Source organism: Tenrec ecaudatus, chromosome 13, assembly GCF_050624435.1.
Source record: "Tenrec ecaudatus isolate mTenEca1 chromosome 13, mTenEca1.hap1, whole genome shotgun sequence".
NCBI classification, from domain to species: domain Eukaryota; kingdom Metazoa; phylum Chordata; class Mammalia; order Afrosoricida; family Tenrecidae; genus Tenrec; species Tenrec ecaudatus.
This window is the reverse complement of record NC_134542.1, coordinates 83,760,371-83,780,538: the sequence shown is the minus strand read 5'-3', so window position 1 is coordinate 83,780,538 and position 20,168 is coordinate 83,760,371. Positions and strand designations below refer to the sequence as shown.

The 20,168-nt window shown below is 39.4% G+C and overlaps 1 pseudogene; it reads right to left on the bottom strand.

Annotated features, from left to right (window-relative positions):
- Window positions 1-18,127: 18,127 nt before the first annotated feature.
- Window positions 18,128-19,527, bottom strand: LOC142424021 (uncharacterized; annotated as a pseudogene).
- Between the last annotated feature and the right edge of the window lie 641 nt (window positions 19,528-20,168).

Genomic DNA, 20,168 nt, shown 5'->3' with positions numbered 1-20,168 from the left:
AGTGTGTTGGAAAGAGGGAACCGATTACAAGGATCTACATGTGACCTCATCCCTGCGGGGTAGACAACAGAAAATTGGGTGAAGGGAGACGTCAGACAGGGCAAGATATGACAAAACAATAATTCATAAATTATCAAGGGCTCCTGAGGGAGGGGCGAGCGGGAAGGGAGGGCTAAAAATGGGGACCTGATACCAAGGACTTAAGTGGAGAGAGAATGTTTTGAGAATGATGAGGGCAATGAATGTACAGATGAGCTTTGCACAATTGATGTATGCATGGATTGTGAAAAGAGTTGCATGAGCCCCTAATAAAATGATTAAAACAAAAAAAGAGGGGGGAAGCAAATGATAATAGAAATCAGAACAAATTTAAATTCAGATGCAAGGTATTTTCAGGTTGGGATAGACCATCTACATTTTAAAAGGCAATCATGATGATTAATTGTTGGTTGAGATGTAGCGCTCTTGAAATTCAAGCATTTCTATTAACAAGAATGTGCTTGAGAATCATACATATCCTGAAGATTTTTCTGGAATTTCTCTTGTTTTATTCCACTTTTATGCAACTTGAACAATATTTAAATGAGAGATAAAGTTCATGCTAAGAAAGATCAGTTCAGCCCTGGAGTTCCAGATTGTAGCCCATTTCTCTGACTGCTGCTTGTCTATGTGACTTTCAGTTTGTTAGGAAATCAATTACATCAAATGATGCTCAAAATCTCTGGAGTGTGCGAAAAGTCAAAGCCAGGCCCGGCATCCACTCCAGGTAGGGACAAAATAAACAGAATGTGGAATCTGGATTATGGGTTTGGTTTAATTCAATCAATGTCTGAATATTTGTTTAATTCAATCAATGTCTGAATATTTGTTTCCCAAATGTTTGTTAAATATTTGCATGGAGGAATCAGGTTAATTGATGCATAAAAGTACTCTGACTTCAGAGAGACTTTTTGTATAATTAGGGAAGAGGCAAAGCTGGAAATATTGGTTCTCTGTTAGCAAGGCCCTGTCTGGAGGTCGATATATCTCCTGTTCTGACCAAATAACACAAAAAGTGTCAGAATTTTAAAGCATTATTTTCATTTTGAGGTCAAGGTTACTAACTTTTCAGGATGCTAGTAGAATGTTTCTAATCTAAAATATTTCAAAAAGTTTGTGGAACACTCCTGTTATCTTTTAAATCCATTGTTCCACTAACTCTTCGAAGTATCTTCATAGATATTAGTAGTAAGGGGCTTCAAAAACGTGTAGGAAATTTTAAATAAAAGATAATCAAATTCTCCTAGGAACTTTTTATATCCCCTTGTCTAGGTTTGTGATTGTATTAGATGTGCTTTTCCATTAATTTTTACTATTGTTATTGTAGCGTTATTTAATTATTATAATAAATGAATACTAAGAGCTTTGCTTTTGGGTGTACTGCTTTAAAGAATAGAGAGAAATACTTTATTGAAAAAGTGTTTTAGAAGAAGGGTATAGTTTATTAATGATAAAACACCCTCTCCTGTAAATGACTTTAATAGACAGACTCTCAAGTCATGAGTTTTTATTAACTGAAAAGTATGTTCAAAATCTTAGGATGAAATCATGTATGAGATAAATGAAAAAACATTGAAGTCGGCTTATTCCAGCTCCAGGGACCCCTTGCGTTATAGAGTAAGAGTGTTCCATAGGATTTTCTTGGCTGAAGTAATTTCTCTATTCACTGGTTCTTGGGTGGTTTCAAACCATCAACCTTCATGCTAAAAGATGAGCATAACCCATTGCGATAGTTTATTGTGTGAGCCTGGCCGATAAACACAAGTAGGATTAATTGAAGGGCGGAGGGATAAATGGCTCCGTGAGCCTCGCCTTGCTTGTTCTGTGCCTCAACTTAAAGGAGTACACTACCTGTGGGATGCCTATCCTGTGGACTGTGTCGCTGTAAATTGAGGTCCCTTTAATCCCACAGGATTGGAATGTTCATCTCTGGAGCTGGGGACCGACAGTTGGTGACTTGCCTTGCTGTTTGCTGCCTGGGAATTTATTGCCCAGCTCTCTCTACAGAAAGGGACTGGCAACTGGCGGCTCTCATGCCTTAAAGGACTGCTAGTGTCTCACTGCTGCATAATTTAACTCTTAATTTCTTGTATTATCTATCTGTATATAATTTAACGGTTCATTTCTTGTATTAGATATCTATCTTTATAAATATATTTATATATAATTACTAGCAATCTGGTTTGTCTCTCTAGAGAACCCTGTCCAACACACCCATTTATGCCACCCAGGAGCCTCATAAGATAAACAACAGAGTCTCCACTCAGTACTCCTCCCCACTCCCCGCCCCCGCCCCCATTCACATTGACATGATTTTTTTGTTCTGGGTCTTTGATGCCTGATACCTGATCCCATCAACACCTCATGATGTGCTTCTTCCATGTGGGCTTTGTTTCTTCTTAGCTAGATGGCCACCTGTCTTCAAACCTTTAAGACTCCATATGCTATATCTTTTGATAGCCAGGCACCATCAGCTGTCATCACCACCTTTGCTTATGCACACATTTTTCTTCAGTGATCGTGTCAGGAAAGGTGAGCATCTCAAAATGCCAGATCATTAAAACAGTGTTCTTGCATTGAGGGAGTACTTGAGTGGAGGCCCAATATCCATCTGCTACCTTAATACTAAACCTATAAATATATGCACATAGATCTATTCCCCCTTGTCATATATAAATATATCTCCATATGTACATACCTGTATTTAGATCTCTATAAATGCCCTTTGCCTCCTAGTTCTTTCCTCTATTTTCTTTAACTCTCCTCTTGTCCCACTATCAGGTTCAGCCTTCATCTGGGCTTCAGTAATTCCTCTCAGTTACATTGCCCTTGATCAAGCCCTACCAGACATCCTACACCATCCTTACCATCAATTTTAGATCACTTGTCCCTGGGTTTGTTAACACTCACTTTCTTTCCCCCACCTCCTCCTCTCCCATGTCCCCCCAGAACTGTTGTCCCATTGTTTTCTCCTCAGGCTTGTTTATCTCACCTATCTTATCTAGATAGATATGCAGAGATAATAAAATACTGAAACACAAAACTGAGCAAAACAAATCAACAAGAAAATAAAACAATAATTCCAACAACAATAAACAAAAATAAAAACAGAAAAAGCCTATAAATACTTCAAGGTCTAGTTGTTTTCCAGTTGAGTCTGAAGGGGCCCCACGCCCTATTTTTTGTGTTCCCTGAGGACTCCATTGCTCTGCTCCCCTTGTTGTTCCGTTATACATTCTTAATGTTTTGCCTCGGTGTGGTAGGGTCAGATCGGTCACAATTCCCACAGTGTGTCTCTGGTGTTGTTCCCTCTGGGTCAGGGAGGGACCTCATATCTCCTGGTGGGGTCAGCCCTATGATCCTCGATATACATTGGCTTCTCTGAGCAGAAATATCATCCTCTGGGCTTAGTGGGACAGGATATGCTTCACTCTTTTTTTCTTCTCTTTCATTTGCTCTTGTGAGCTCTGATCAGACATGTCCCTTTCCCTGAGCTGTTGCTTCAGTATGATCCTCTGAAGTAAATTCTTCTGGGGGGCAGGGAGTGGTTGTCCACATAGTTGGTATTGGGGCCAACCCCTCAGGCCTCGCTATTGGTTCCCTGCTTTATGGCAGTGTGTTGTGTTCTCATCTTGGAACACCAGTTTGAAGTCTGGTCCCTCTTGCCCTGTGTAGATATAAACAACACCTTTCCCTTGGGTGGGCTAGTGCCCTGTTCCGCCAGCTACCCATGTCTTTTTTCCCCCCTCCTTTTTAGCTGGCTACTATATGTATCCCTGGATTTAATCTGGCCCCTGCCATATTACCTAGACCTCACCCCAGGAATGTATGTATAAGGTAGCTTTTCCATTATGCCCCTTTCGCATTTTTTAGCTTACCTCAGCAGACTCATGTTGTACTTGGCCTTTTGTGCTTGGCTTACTTCACCAAGCATTGTTTCCTCCAGTTCCTCCCAGGCGGTGATGTGCTTCATGCATTCATCATTGCTTTTTAGGGATGCGTAATACTCCATTGTATATATGTGCTACCGTTTTTAATCCATTCACCTGTTGATGGAAATTCTGGACATCCCCTTATGGAAGACTCATGGGGAGAAGACAGGCCAGTAAGGGTGCAGTATAGCACCAATGAAACATACACCTTTCCTCTGGTTCTTTAGTGCTTCCTCACCCCCACTATCATGACCCTAATCCTACCTTACAAATCTGGCTTGACCAGAGCATGTACATGGGTACACATAAGAGCTGGAAACACAGGGAATACAAGACACATAAACTTTTCAGGACCAATATTGAGAGTAGTTATACCAGGAGGGGAAGGGGAAGGTTGGGGGAGAAAGGGGTAACCTATCACAATGACCTACCTATAACCCACTCCCAGGGGGCTGGACAACAGACAAGGGGGTAAAAGGAGACATCAGACAGTGCAAGACATGGAAAAATAATAATAATTTATCAATTATCAAGGGTTCATGATGGAAGGAGGGAGAGAGGGAGGGAGTGAGGGAGAGTGTGAAGGAGGGATGGAGAGAGAGAAAGAAATGAGGAGCTGATACCAAGGGCTCAAGTAGAAAGAAAATGTTTTTTAAATGATGATGGTAACAAATGTACAAATGTGCTTGAAACAATGGATGGGTGTATGGATTGTGATAAGAGTTGTATGAGCTCCCAATAAAATGATTTTTTTAAAGATAAACAACAGAGCATTTATCTTCTATCTATAGAGAACTTTTGAAATGTATTTAAACCACTGCAATGGCTAAAGCCCGAGGCATTGTACATCCAGGAACAGTGCTTGGAGAGTGTATTTCCTCCCCATGAAGACTAGGCCAAGATTCCATCAGCCATTCCTCCCATCTCCATAAAATAATTCCCTGGTCCTCAAGTGCCATAGTGCTTGAAATTCTTTCTTTAAAGATTAATTCATTTAGATGTAAAAATATCCTCTGATTTTAAAATACAAATAGGTGAAACAAAACTTTAAGCTACTAACCCATTAAAGTCATAAATCATGTAACTGAAAGTAACCCCTGAAATCATCAATTCTGTTTCCATTCTGTAGAGAGTCTGTGTTTGATAATAACCTTGGTTGAACTACTTAAAATTGAGTGCCATTGACAGAATTCGTCCTATTCACTTCATGAAGTGGTGCTGGTTCACTTACGGAACCACTCCATTCTCGTTATATAACAGGCACGATTCTTTTTCATCTTCTGTGTTTTAGTTTTTTATAAGTAGAAGAAAAATTAGGACTTCCCCTAATGATTCTGATAAAGAGAATATAAAATAATGTTTTGTGACAAGTATTCGCTTATTCCTTTCTTTTTACTAGGGATCCCTTTCAGCAAAGTAGGTTAGGTATTGGGTTGCTAACCACAAGGTCAACTGTTCAAACTCATTAGCTCCTCCACAGGAGAAAAATAAGGCTGTTCGTATAAAGGTTTACAGTCTGGGAAAACCCTACAAAATAGTTCTATTCTGTCCTGTAGCACGATAATAAATCAGAAATAACTCAACCACAGGTATTTTGAATTCTTTTTATTTAAAAATAAACATTAAATGGTTTAAAACATTGTTAAAAATAATATATTAAATATGATTTTGAATATAATCTTAAATATTATAATTTATTGTTTCCAGAACTTAAATTACCTAACAGCTTGTCATTAGCAATTCGTGGCAGACCTTTCAAGGGTGTTGAAATAATACTGAATATTAGCATCAATGTTGAAAGTTAGGTTAACTCACATAAATACAAGTAATGGCTATTATGTATATTCCATAAGTGTAGGGATATATATTTTGTCTATTTACCAGTAAAACAACAAAATAGAGAACAAATATTTGTTGTGTCTATTTACAACTGAAACAGACCAAAAGAGAAGAACAAAAAGAGTCTTTGAATAAAGGAATGAATAACATTCGATATCACAAAACTGGAGAAATCCTTATAAGGCAAGAAAAGGAATTTATAACCACAGGTAGTTTAATTTATATAGCCATGAGATATTAGTAATGATGGAGAAAAAGAAAGAAAGTTATAGCAACATTTGTTATTCAGTCAACTTCTAGAGTCAATCCTTGCATTGATTTGAATCTCACTTTGTTCGCTGCAATAGGTTTTATTGTCCTCATTTTAAGATAATGACAGTGAAATTATTTTTATGATCATTTTATTAAGGGGTCATACAACTCTAATCACAATCCATACATACATCAATTATGTACATTCATTGCCCTCATCATTCTCAAAATATTTGCTCTCCACCTAAGCCCCTAGCATGAGCTCCTCATTTTTCTCCTCCCTCCCCACTCCCCACCTCCCTCATGAACCATTGATAATTTATAAATTACTATTATGTCATATCTTTCCCTGGCCAATGTCTCCCTTCACCCACTTTTCTGTTGTCCATCCCTCAGGGAGGAGGTCACATGTAGATCCTTGTAATCGGTTCCCCCGTTCCAACCTACCCTCCCTCCACCCTCCCATTATCGCCACTCACACCACTTGTCCTGAAAGGATCATCCACCCTGGATTCCCTGCGTTTCCAGTTCCTATCTGTACCAGTGTACATCCTCTAGTCTAGCTAGACTTGCAAGGTAGAATTGGGATCATGATAGTGGGGAAGGAGGAAGCATTTAGGAACTAGAGAAAAGTTGTGTGTTTCATTGTTGCTACATTGCACATGACTGACTGGTCTCCTCCCAGAGACCCTTCTGTAAGGGGATGCCAGTGGCCTACAACTGGGTTTTGGGTCTCCACTTTGCACACCACCCTTCATTCACCATTATGAGATTTTTTTCTTCTGATGATGCCATATACCTGACCACTTCGACACCTCATGATCGCACATGCTAGTGTGTTTCTTCCATGTGGGCTTTGTTGCTTCTGAGCTAGATGGCTGCTTGTTTATCTTTTAGATCCCAGATGCTATATCTTTTGATAGTGGGGCACCATCAGCTACCTTCGTCACATTTGCTTATGCATCCATTTGTCTTCAATGATTGTATCATGGAAGGTGAGCACACAATGATATGATTTTTGTTCTTTGATACCTGATAACTCAAATTGGTGTGCTCTTCCATGTGGGCTTTGTTACTTCTGAGCTAGATGGCCACTTGTATACTTTCAAGCATTTAAGACCCCAGACACTATATCTTTTGATAGCCGGACACCATCAGCTTTCTTTACCACATTTGCTTATTCACCAGCTTGGTCTTCAGTGGTTTTGGTGGGAAGGTGAGCATCATAGAATGCCAGTTTAATAGAAGAAAGTATCCTTGCATTGAGGGAACACTTGAGTGGAGGCCCAATGTACTTCTGCTACCTTAATACTAAACCTATAAATATATGCACATAGATCTATTTCCCCATCCTCATATATAAATATATTTGCATATGTACATGACTGTATCTAGACCTCTATAAATGGCCTTTGCCTCCAAGCTCTTTCCTCTATTTCCTTTGCCTTTCCTCCTGTCCCACTATCATGCTCACTCCCCACCTGAGTTTCAGCAATTCCTCTTGGTTACATTAGCCTTGATCATGACCTACCAGGCCTCCCACACACTTCCTTACCACCAGTTAGGATCACTTGTTGTTTCCTTGTCCCTGGGTCTGTTAACACCACTACTTTTCCCTCCACCTCCCCTCTCCCATGTCCCTTGGGAACTGTCAGTCCCGATGTTTTCTCCTCCAGATTGCTCATCCAGCCTATCTTATTTAGACAAACCTGTGGAGATAATAACATGCACAAAACAAGACAGAGCAAAATCAAACAACAGGATACAACAAAACAAAAACCAATGACACATACACACAAAAAAAAACGCAACAAAAAAAGAAGTGCTTGTAGTTAAAGGACTTTTTGTTGGCCTTCAGGAGTGTTTTCCAGTCCAATCTGTTGGAGATCATGCCCTGGCCCCAAAGTCCACCTTCAGCATTCCCTGGAGACCTCCCTGCTCCATTCCCTTGCTGTTCTGTGGCACCCCTTAGTGGTTTGCCTCGGTGTGGCAGGATCAGATCGGGTGCAATTCCCACAATGTGTCTCCAGTGTTGTCACCTGTAGGGATATGGGTCAATGAGGGATGTTGTGTCTCATAGTGGGGCCACCCATGTGGTCCTCTCTGTAGACTGGCTGCTCTAAGCTGGGACATCGTCCTCACTGCCTGGTGGGCCAGGATGTGCTCCCCTCTCTCCTCCTCCCCCTTCATCTGCTCCTGTGTGCTCCAATCAGATATGTCCCTCTGCCAGAGCTGCAGAATCAATGCTGTCCTTAGAAATAAATTCTTCTGGGGGGAGAGGCACGTGTCCACGTAGTAGTTGGGATTGAGACTGGCCCCCCAGACTTCTCCACTTGTTACCTACTTCACGCCGGCATGTTGCATTCACATTATGGAGCACTGGTTTGAAGTCTGGTCCCTCTTTCCCTGTGGAGATATAAACAATGTCCTCCCCTTTTCATTATTGCCCTGTGCCCTCACTACCGATTTCTTTTTTATTATTATTTTTTTTCCTTTCCCCACCTCATTTTCAGTTGTCTACCATATAGATCCCTACATTTGGTCTTGTCCCTGCCATATTACCTGGTCCTCACCCCAGGAATGTTTGTATACAGTAGCTTTTTCTCTATGCCCCTTTTGCATTTTTTTAAAGCTTACCTCAGTGGCCTCATGTTGTACTTGTCCTTTAGTGCTTGACTTACTTCACTTAGCATGATTTCCTCCAGTTTATCACATGCAGTCATGTGCTTCATACATTCATCATTGCTTTTCAGCACACTCCATTGTATGTATATACCACAGCTTTTTAATCCACTTGTCATTTGATGGAAATTTGGGTTGCTTCCAACTCCCTGCAATTGTGAACTGTGCTGCAATGAGCACTGGATCTCAGATGTCTGGCCTCAGTTTGTTTCTTGCCTCTTCTGCGTATATGCCCAGTAGGTGGATCGCTGTGTCATATGGTGACTCAAGTTCCATCAGTTTTAGGTATCGCAAGATCGATTTCCATAGTGGTCGTACGTACTTACAATTCCACAAACAGTGGATGAGAGTTCCTGTCTCCCCACAGCCCCTACAACACTTGTTGCTTTCTGATTTTTTAATTGGGCTATCTTTGAGGGTGTTAGGGGTTACCTCATTGTTGTTTTAATTTGTATTTCTCTTATGGATAAAGATGGGGAACATTTTCTCATATGCTGTTGACCATGCAGATTTCTGCCCCTGTGAAACTTCTGTTCAGGTCCTTTGCCCACCTCTCAAGTAGGCAATTAGTTTTTTTCTTTGTGGAAGATAGCAGAGAATTGTAGACTTTAGTAATAAGGCCTGCTAAAGATGCTTTCCCAGTCCGTGGACTCTCTTATTACTCTCTTGGTAAATTCTTTCTATGTACACAGGTGTTTTATCTTCAGTATATCCCATTTGTTAATTTGTGCCTCCTCTGTGTTTGTGTCCTACCATATTGCTGATAGCCTATGCATTCCCTGTGCCAAAGTTCTCAAGGTGATCCCAATTCCTGCATTGATGGCCATAATAGTTTGGGGTTTAACTTCAAGATCTATGATCCACCTTGAATTTATTCTTGTGCACGTAGTGAGATAAGGGTCTTGCTTCATTTTTCTGCAGGTAAATATCCATTATTTCTAGTACCACTTATTAAAGAGGGCATCTACTTCCCATTGGATATTTTTGGGACCCTTATCAAAGTTCAGTTGTCTGTATACTGATTATTTTATTTCTGGGTTTTCAGTTATTTTCCATTAGTCTGAGTATCTGTCATTGTACCAATATCATGCAGTTTTAACAACTGTGGCTGTATAGTATGTGCTAAAGTCAGTTAAAGCAAGCCATCCCACTGCGTCCCTCTCCTTCAGGAGTTCTCTGCTAATTCTGGGCTTCTTTCCTCTTCATATGAAGTTGGTAATCAGTTTTTCTATTTCTTTGAAGAAAGATGAGGGTAATTGTATCGGGATTGCAATAAACTTATATAGTACCTTTGGCAGAACTGACATCTTGACTATATTGCGTCTTCCAATCCACAAGCATGGACTATTCTCCCATTTGTTGAGGTCGCTCTTGGTTTCTTGTAATAGTGTTCTGTAGTTTTTCCCATATAGATCTTTTGTTATTTTAGTCAGGTATATCCCTAGATATTTAAATTTGTGTTTGGCTATTGTGAAGAATAACACCTTTTTATCTCCTCTTCTGTGGTCGTATCCAATGTGGATAGCAGTCTGATGGACTTCTGTTTGTTGATCTTGTATCCTGAAACTCTGCCATATTCCTCTATTTCTTACCGTACTCCCTTTGTGGACCTTTTGGAATTTTGCACTTATAAATCATTATCATCTGCAAAATATTGATAGTTTTATCTCTTCCTTCCCAAGACAATTATATTTGATTTCTTTTCTTTGCCTTATGCAGTTAGCTAAAACCTGCAGCATGAGAGTAAATAAAAGTGCGAACAATGGGCATCCTTGTCTGTTCCCTTTTTTAAGAGGGATTGTGTTAGTCTTTTCTCCATTGACTACCACGTTGGCTTTTGTTTTTTCATATATAGCTTGTATTGTCTTGAGGAATTTTCCTTCCATTCCTATCTTCTCAATGTATTAAACAGGAATTGGTGTTGGATGTTCTCAAATACATTTTCTGCATCTATCAATATTATCACGTGGTTCTTATAGTTTTTCATGTCAATGTGATGAATAATACTAATGGTCTTTCATATGTTGAACCATCCCTGAATCCCTGGTATGAATCCGACTTGGTCATGGTGAGTTGTTTGTTTTATATACTTTTGTATTCAGTTGGTTGGTATTGTGTTAAGGATATTTGCATCAATGTTAATTAGGGATATTGGTCTGTAATTCTCAATTCTTGTGGGATTCTTGCCCAGTTTGGTATCAGAGTTATACTGGCTTCATAGAAGGAGTTCGGGAGTTTGCCATCTTTTTCTATGTTCTGGAAGAGTTTGTGTAGGATTGGTGTTAATTCTTCCCTATATGCTTTGTAGAATTCCCCTGTGAAGCCATCTGGTCCAGGGGATTTTTTTTTGGTAATACCTTGATAATCTTGTGTATTTCTTCTATTGCTATGGGTCTGTTGAGATTCTTGACGTCCATTGAGGATAGTCTAGGGAAGGATTGTTTTTCCAAGAATTTGTCCAAGTCTACTAATTGTTGAATTCATTGGAGTGTAATAATTCACAGTGTAATTATCCTTTTGATTTCATTAGAGTAGGGTTTGTTGTAATGACCCCCTTTTCATCCCTTATTCTTGTTATTTAAATTTGTTCCCTCATTTCTTTGGTTAGGTTTGCCAGCAGTCTGTCAATTCTGTTTATCTTTTCAAAGACCAACTTTTAGAAGCATTAATTTTTTTCCCATAGTTTTCTTATTGTTCCTCTTCTGAATCTCAGCCCTGATATTTATGCTTTCTTTTCTTTTGCTGTTAGTAGAAATGTCATGCTGATTCTGCTCTAGTTGTTGAAAATTTTGTGCCAGCATATCAATTCTGAGTCTCTCTTCCTTTCTCAGGTGAGCATATATTCCTATGAAACTTCCTGTGATAACTGCCTTTGCTGTGTCCCATAAGTTTTGATATGGCATGTGTTCATTCTCGTTGTTTTCGAGAAATTTCTTCATTTCATCTCTGCTGTGCCAGTACACATTCCTTTTGCAGAAGAGACTTATTCATCCTCCAATTGTTCACTCTTGTTTTCATTGTCTTCCTTTTGTTGATTTCCAGGCTTTCACACAGTGGTCGGAGAAAGAGGTCTCTGTGCTTAAATTTATGTTGATTTGCCTTGTGCCCCAGCATGTAGTCTATCTTCGAATGTGTGCTATGTGGGCTTGATATGAGTGTGAATATTTTTATTTGGGTGAAAAGCTCTGTAAACATCTATCAGGACAAATTGTCTAATTATAGTGTTTAGATCTCTAGCCCCCTTGTTGAGTTTCTTTTCCTGTGATCTATTTCTTAGAGAGTGCTCTATTGAAGTCACCTACTATAATTGTTGAGGCCATGATTTCTTTTTTCATCTTTTGGAGTGTTTGGTTGACGTATTCAGCAGGTCTCTCATTCGGGGAATATATGTTTACAATGCTTAGTGGTTCTTTGTCTACCATTCCTTTTGAGCATTATATTGTTACCCTCTTTATCTCTTTTCACGGTTTGCACTTTGAGGTCAATTTTATCTGATATTAGGATTGGAACCCTTGCTTTTTTTGTATTGCTGTTTGCTTAGCATGCCTTTCTCCAGCCTTTGATTCTGAGCCTATTTTTGTCTGTAACCTTAATGTGTGTCTCCTGTAGGCAGCAGATTGATGAGTTGTGTTTTCTAAGCCAGTCTGCTTGTCTCAGTCTTTTAATGCCTGAGGTCAGGCCATTGATATTCAGGGTTATTATTTTCATCGGCGGACTCTGTGATGTCATCTTATACCTTTTGTGCTGGGAGTTTTTCTACTGTCTTTTCTCATTAGTGTGTTGTGTGTGTGTGTGTGTGTGTGTGTGTGTACCATTCTTGACTCATTTCCAGCCTTAAGTCAATGCTATCTTGGGGTCTGTTTTCTCTTTTTTGCCCTCTGGGTGAGGTTGCTCTATGTGGAAGTCTCTTATTTATGCTGGTGAGTGTTGTTCTTCTTGCCCATACTGGGTCAGCAAGGATCTTTTGTAGGGCTGGGTTTCTTCTGACATATTCTTTGTGTTTGTCCTTGTCTGGGAAGAGTCATACTTCTTCATCTAGCTTGATCAATAATTTGGGTGGGTAGAGTATTGTTGGATTTGTGTCATTTTCCTTCAAATTTTGGAATATGTTATTCCACTCTCTCCTCTTCTTCATAGTTTCTGCTGATAGGTCTGAGTATATTCTTATTTAGAAATCTTTATATGTGATTGCTTGTTTTTCCCTAGCTGCTCTCATGATTTTCTCCTTTTCCTCAGAGTTGGATAGTTTAACTATTATGTATCTTGGTGACTTCTTAAGATGCAGTCTAGCTGGTGTTCTTTCAGCCTCCTGGATGGTTTGCCTGGTTTTCATTCATTAAGCTCGGGGAGTTTTCCTCCAAGAATTCTCTCACAATTGTTGCGGGTGACTTCTTTTTTGTGTCTTCCCCCAGTAAGCCAATAGTTCTAATGTTGCTGCGCTTCATAGTATCAGACATAGCTCTTAGGTTTTCCTCAGTTTCTCTGATGATCTTATTAGATTTTTTTATGTGTTTGTTAAAGTCTGCTTGGCTGGCCTCCAAGTCACTGATGTGGCTTTCTGCTTCCTCCAATTGATTCTAGGAGTCTATGATTCTGCTACTGGTTTTTGTTATCTCCTCCTTAACTCCTGTATTTCCCTTTGGTGTATGGCCTTTATCTCCTCTATCATCTTTTCCTTTTTTCTGTATTGTTTTCCTCATATTCTGTATGACTTCAAGCAGCATTCTGAAAAATTTTCCCTGTGGCAGCTCAATGTCTCCTTCTTCTATGCATGTCATTATGTTCAGGACATCTTCTGCCATTGCCTTTTGTTTCTCCTGTTCTTTCATTGAGGTCGTTGGAGCAGATGGCTGTTTGCATTGCATTGTTTTAGAGGAGCCAAGTCCCATTTTTACAGGAAGTCAAAGAGCACTGGCTCTCTCTGGAAGACTTGTAGGAATGCTTCTTCAAACTGCCTATAGCTAATTTCACTATGGAATTAACCTACCACTTTATCCTCCTGTGTCTTCCCTATTAGGGGAATGCCCTAGAAGGCAGTGGGTTGGCAGCTTTGGTGTTGTGGAGGTTGGGCAGAGGTTCCTCCAGCACCTTGGAACATTGATGAGTGATGGCCAAGCTGCCTTCGGCCCTCAGAAACACAGGCAGAAATTCCCCAGTAAGAAGTTGGGCAGAGTATAGCATAGTGGAGGTCAGCAGAGCTTTCTTCTGCCACGGACTAGCTTCACAGGGTGAAGCTCACCTAGCTTGGTGTAGCGCAAGAGTAAATTCCCTACCAGGGGTCCTCAAACTATGACCTGCAGGCCACGTGCAGCCTGCCAAGGACTTTTGTCTGGCCCGCCGGGTGGTTTTGCTTCATTTGTTTTTTACTTCAAAATAAGATATGTGCAGTGTGCATAGGATTTTGTTCATGTTTTTTTAAAACTCGAATCTGTCCTTCCAATGGGTCTGAGGGACAGTGAACTTGCCCCCTGTTTAAAAAGTTTGAGGGACCCTGCCCTAGGCTAAGGGGAGTGGTTTGGAGGTCAGCGGTGGAATGTGAGAGAATAGGAAAGAGAAAAAGAGGAGAAAAAATTTAAAAGTAAGCCTGATGAGACTGTGCAGGGATATAGAGGAGAGAGGGAAACAAAAATAACAATGTAGCTGTGTCCCAGTCTCTGCTGGTGGAGCTGCAAGGGTATAATTCCTGCCCGAGATGGCAATGGTAATCTGTGGCTGTGTTGAGAAAAAAACCTCTGTGCAGCCTTCCAAGACTGTTGGGGGATAGAGAGAAGAGAGGGAAAGAAAAGTAACAGTGTAGCTGTGTTAGACAGGGTTCTCTAGAGAGACAAAGCCAGATTGCCAATAATTTTATATGTATATTTATACAGATTGATAGCTATATAACACAAGAAATGAATAGTTATATACAGATAGATATATAATACAAGAAGTGAACAGTTAAATTATAAAGCAGTACAAATGGCTCAGTATAACTCACTCCTGTGAGAGAGTTGTGAGACACTGGCAGTCCTTCTAGTCTTGAGGGCCTCCTGGTAGAGAGAATTCAGGCTCTCCTGGCACAGGCAGCAAACAGCAAGACAGATCAACAGTCAGCCAGGTCACCAACAGTCAGTCTCCAGCTCAAGAGATGTAAATTCCAATTGTGTGGCAAAGCAGGTCTTAAAGGAACCTCAAATTACAGCGACACAGTCCACAGGTAGTGTAGCATGCAAATTAAGGCACAGAACAAGCAAGGCAGCCACACACTGGTCTGATGATCAAAGAATGAGAGCCATTTATCTCTCTGCTCTTCAATTAATCCCACATGTGTTTATCGGCCAGGCTGGCACAATAAACTAACTGCCTCAATAGTTGAATGCGGATCCCTGCCTGTGGGGCTGTCCCTGCCTGAGGCAGAGGTGGCAAGCTGTGGCTGTGTTGAGAAAAAGCCCCTGCACAGCTGCCTCAACTGTGGGGGGAATATAGAGAAGAGATGGAAACAAAAGTAACAATGTAGCTGGACCCCTATCCATGCACCTGGAGAGCCAAGAGTTTAGTCCCTGCCCCCAGGCAGGCGACAGCAAACTGTGGCTGTGTGTAGACCAAGTCCCCCTACAGGTTCCAAATGGTCCCAGCTCAGGCAGAGACAGGGCTGGGCTAAGATCAAATCCTAACCTGCCTCCACTGTGGTAAGCCAAAAGCCCCCAGCACCTCAAAACCTTGTAGGTATGTGCCTACATATCTTTATGATGCTCCCCCTGCATTCCAGCAGTGTTGAATTTCCCGCTAAGCAACTCTTCTGGGCTTAATTATGTGGAGGCTCTCTGGTATGTGTCACTCTTCGCCATCTTCCCAGAAGTCCCAGGCAATGAGTTTCAGAGATACTTGTGACTTGCTGAACAGAACTATACTGATTATCAGAACTAAAATTTTAAACTGAGAGTTTTTCTTGAAAATTCATATTCTTTAGACTGCACTATGCCCCTCCCAATCCCTCCATTTTCCAAAATGGGAAGTGAGTGAATATGAATGAACAATAGAAGAGAGCTTCACCAAAAATATATATATATAATTTTTGAAATACTTAGGAATAAACCTAACAAGAGAAACAAATGAGTGTGCAAAGAAAATTATGGAACATTTCTACAAGAAGCCAAAAAATAGTTATATAAAGGCAACAATTTTCCCTATTCATGGACAGAAAGTTTTGACATTGTGAAAATGTCAATACTGTCAAAGCAATCTCTAAATACAACACAATTCCCATCCAGATATCAACGTCTATTAAAAAAAATCAGAAGAAAGAGAAAACTTTGACTACAAACTCTGATAGAATTTTTTAGATGACTGAGTATTCATATCAATGGTCTATAATTAACATTCAATAGCTTCTAAATCAATTTTGGATATATTTCTAAAAAGGTACACCTGAGACTTTAGTGAACAAATAATCAGCTAAGGTGGAAGACTAAACAAAAAGCTGTATGTTATCAACCCTGAGTGTAACACGTGGTTGTGGGAGAAATATTGGATAAGTTTATCTGAGCTGCATTGAGTGCTGCGGGATCAGAGCTTTGCCTCAACAAGTTGGAGAAAGTCACATTACACCCTGGGGAGGAATAAACTAAACTGAACTAAATTAGACTTTATTAGATTGATCAGACAATATGCTAATAAGCAATCTGCTTCCCAAGTCACATTTTCTAACCTGATTGAAAGGGACATAGCTGACATCTGCAAATGAGTTTCAGACACTTGATGTATGCACACAGAGCATGTTTGGACAAATCCAAATGAAACAAAACTAAGTCAAGCTGAGGTTTAAGTCATGTTAATGTTAACTAGACCATATACACAGAACCTAATATACTAAACACAAGTCTCTTGTGAAGCACATAAACTGTGAAATATCAGAAATACACAAAATAAGTAAGCATTGCCTTAACTATCATCACTATGTCAAACTGTAAGTGGGAATTAACCAAGAGTAAAGTCAGGTTATTAAATTTAGAAAATCAGAAATTAAAAATAGACAGTAAAATAAAAGAAGGAAGGAATACATAAAGCCACTATATAAAAATAATTGCTTTAATTATGTCAAAATGTAGCATAAGATCAAGAACCATTGGAATTAAAGGAAGAAATCCAACATACATTGAAGACATTAGTGCAAAACAAGGATCTAGGAACTGATGAATTACCAATTAAGATGTTTCAGTACATGGATGCAATGCTGTAAGTGTTCATACGTCTATGTCGAGAAATTTGGATGACAGCTACCTGGCCAACCAACTGGAAAATGCCCTTATCTGTAACTATTCCAAAGTCAGGTGATCCACTAGAATGCTGAAAATATTCAACAATATCTTTAAAAACACATAGAAGAAAAGTCTTACTGAAGGTAATTCAAAAGTGGTTACAGCACGACATTGACAGAGAATTGTCAGACATCCAAACTGGATTCAGAAAAGGACATGGACTGAAAGCTCTCAGTGTTGATGAAAGGTGAGTTTTAGCTGAAAGCACAGGATACAAGAAAGATAAATTACCTATTTTACTGACTATGCAAAGGCATTCAACTATGTGTTTCATAACAGACTATTGTACTCATGTAAAACCTGTATATAGACCAAGAGGCAGTAATTTGGACAGAACAAGGAGTTACTGCATGGTTTAAAATAAGGAATGGTATAAATCAGGTCCATCTTGTTTAGAATATTTATTCAATCTATATGTCAAGCTAATAGTCTGGGAAACTTTCCTATATGAAGAACATGGCATCAGAATTGAAGACTCATTAAAAAACCTATAATATGTGCAGACGACACAAACTTGCATGCTGAAAGGAAAGAGTATTTGGCACATTTACTAATGAAGATTAAATAGTTTAGCTGTCATATGGATTACACCTCAGCAGAAAGAAAATAAAAATCCTAATCACTGGACCAATAAGCAACATCATGATAAATGGAGAAAGCATTGAAATTTTCAAAGATTTTTATTTCTTGGACTCTCATTCAATATCTATGAAAGTTAGAGTCAAGAAAGCAAAAACAAACAAACAAAAAACCATTACATTCAAAAATCTGTTGCAAAAGACTGTCTTAGGCAGGGTTCTCTGGGAAAGTAAACCTAGTGAGCTTTTCTGAAAGGAGTTTCCAAAAGTTCATAGAAAATGGAGTGAAAAGACCATACATTTTTCAAAACTTTTTTTCTAGTTAGATTTTTAATTTGTGTGCCAAATAAAAACCCCACATTTTCAGATCATTCATGTTACTACATTCAACAAAAGTATGTATATTTATCTTACTGCTGTGAATTTGGAGAGTAATAATCCAGATAAATTTTTATTAGATGATTGAAATACCATTCCTAGATTATACTTTACAGACATCACAAATTATTTATGATGATGTAAACAAAATAACTTTCCTATAAGGAGAGCTGGAAAACTTCAGTCCATTCTCTCCAGACTTGCTTTTCTGCATGGAATTGCTGAGGTTGGAACTATTGCTTCTTGGTTGTGAAAAGGACCAGGAACTGGATCATGACCTTGACCGAGGTCTCCATCCTTTTAATGAACCAGATCAAGGTATTTGAAGTGAAACTGATCTGGATCTATGATGACAGATCTAGATTGTCAAGAAGATGCAGTTCTGGACCTATGGCCTCGGCTCCTGCTGTGAGTAAGAATATTGCCTTCCCTTGGATCTCGAAGGTAGTCCATACCTTGATATGCCTCTCGTTCATCAGCTATAGCAATTGAAATCGTCCCTTTTCTCTACACCCATAGCATCTATCATTAGGGTTCAAGGGTCTATCAAAATGAGATCGTCAAGGCATGCCTATTGATAGTACAAATGTCTCTCAGGAGCCACAGATCACCTTCCCATCCAGTCCACCAACTACATTTTCTGCATCGCTGGGCTCTTAAAATTCCACAAAGGCAAATCCTGGAGGATCTCTTGCAATCCACCCAGTTCTTGAGGGACCATAATAACTGGTACCATAGGAAAATGTTTCAGGCAATGTTTCGTTCTGTTGTGCATAGGAATACCTTGAATTAAGTGGCCTTGACAGCACCTAGCAAAAACATCATGGTGAAAAGTTTCTTCATGCCCACTTATTCTCAAACTCATCTGATTTGCTTTTTCTGAAACATTTATTTAATGGAATGAAACGATATGGGATTTTTTTGTTTCTTTTAGCATAATGGATATTAGATTCATCCAAATTACAGCATATACTTTGCTCATGATTGTGGCTGAATAGTATTCCTTTATATCAGTGGTTCTCAACCTGTGTGCTGCAACCCCTTTGGGGTCCAACGACCCTTTCACAGGGGTTGCCCAATTCATAGAAAATTTACAATGATAATGAAGTAGCAACGAAAATAATTTTATGGTTGGGGGCTCACCACAACATGAGGAACTGTGTGAAAGGGTCACAGCATTAGGAAGCTAGAGAACCAGTGATTTGTATGGATATACCACATCTTAATCTATTCATCACGTAGATGACTTGTGGAGTTGTTTCTATTACGGGCTCTTATTAGTGATGCTTCTATGAACATTTGCAAACAAATCTTGTATAGAGGTATGTTCTTATTTCTCTTGAATAGATATTAAAAGTCAAGTTAATGGGACAGATGGTAAATTTATGATTAACTTTCTTTGAAACTTCCAAACTGTTTTCCAAAGAGGCTGTTCCACTTTACATTCTCATCAGCAAAAAAATGTGTGAGTTCAACTTTCTGCCCATCGTCATCAACACTTGTTGATGTCAGACTTTTTATTACTGACATAGTGAGTATTAAAGGACCCTTGATGGTGCTGTGGGTTAGGCATTTGGGTTGCTAACCTCAAGGTCAGTGGTTCAAATGCAGCTGCTCCACAACAGAAAGCAGAGATTGTCTGCTCATTTCAGACTGACGTTCTTAGAAATCCTGTATAGGGTCACTGTGAGTCAGGGTTGACTCTATGAGGGTAAATTTTGGTTCACTGGATATATAGTAATATCTAGCCATATCAATTTGCATTTCCCTAATAAAAATGACACTGGGCATTTGTTCATGTGCTTCTTAAGCTTTCTACGCCTTTTTTGGTGAAATGTCTATTAAAATAACTTCCCCATTTTTCAGATTCCTGTCTTATGGTATTCTTTCATTAATTTTTATTTTGTGAATGTATATACACAAGAGGGCTTCAAAAAGTTCATGGAAAAGTCCCATTATCTTTTAATTCCACTTCTTTTTGAAGTCCACTTATAAATGAGAGTGAGTCAAAAAGTATTGTTATTAGAGGTGCAGTTCGTCCATGCCTGGTCCTATCTTCTTAATTTTATTTTTTACATAACCCTGTCTCTGGGGTCAGTGGATGGCAGCAGATATTATTTCATTATTAGAGTTGGCTTGTTCAGTGCCTGTATAAAAAGGACTCATTCAAA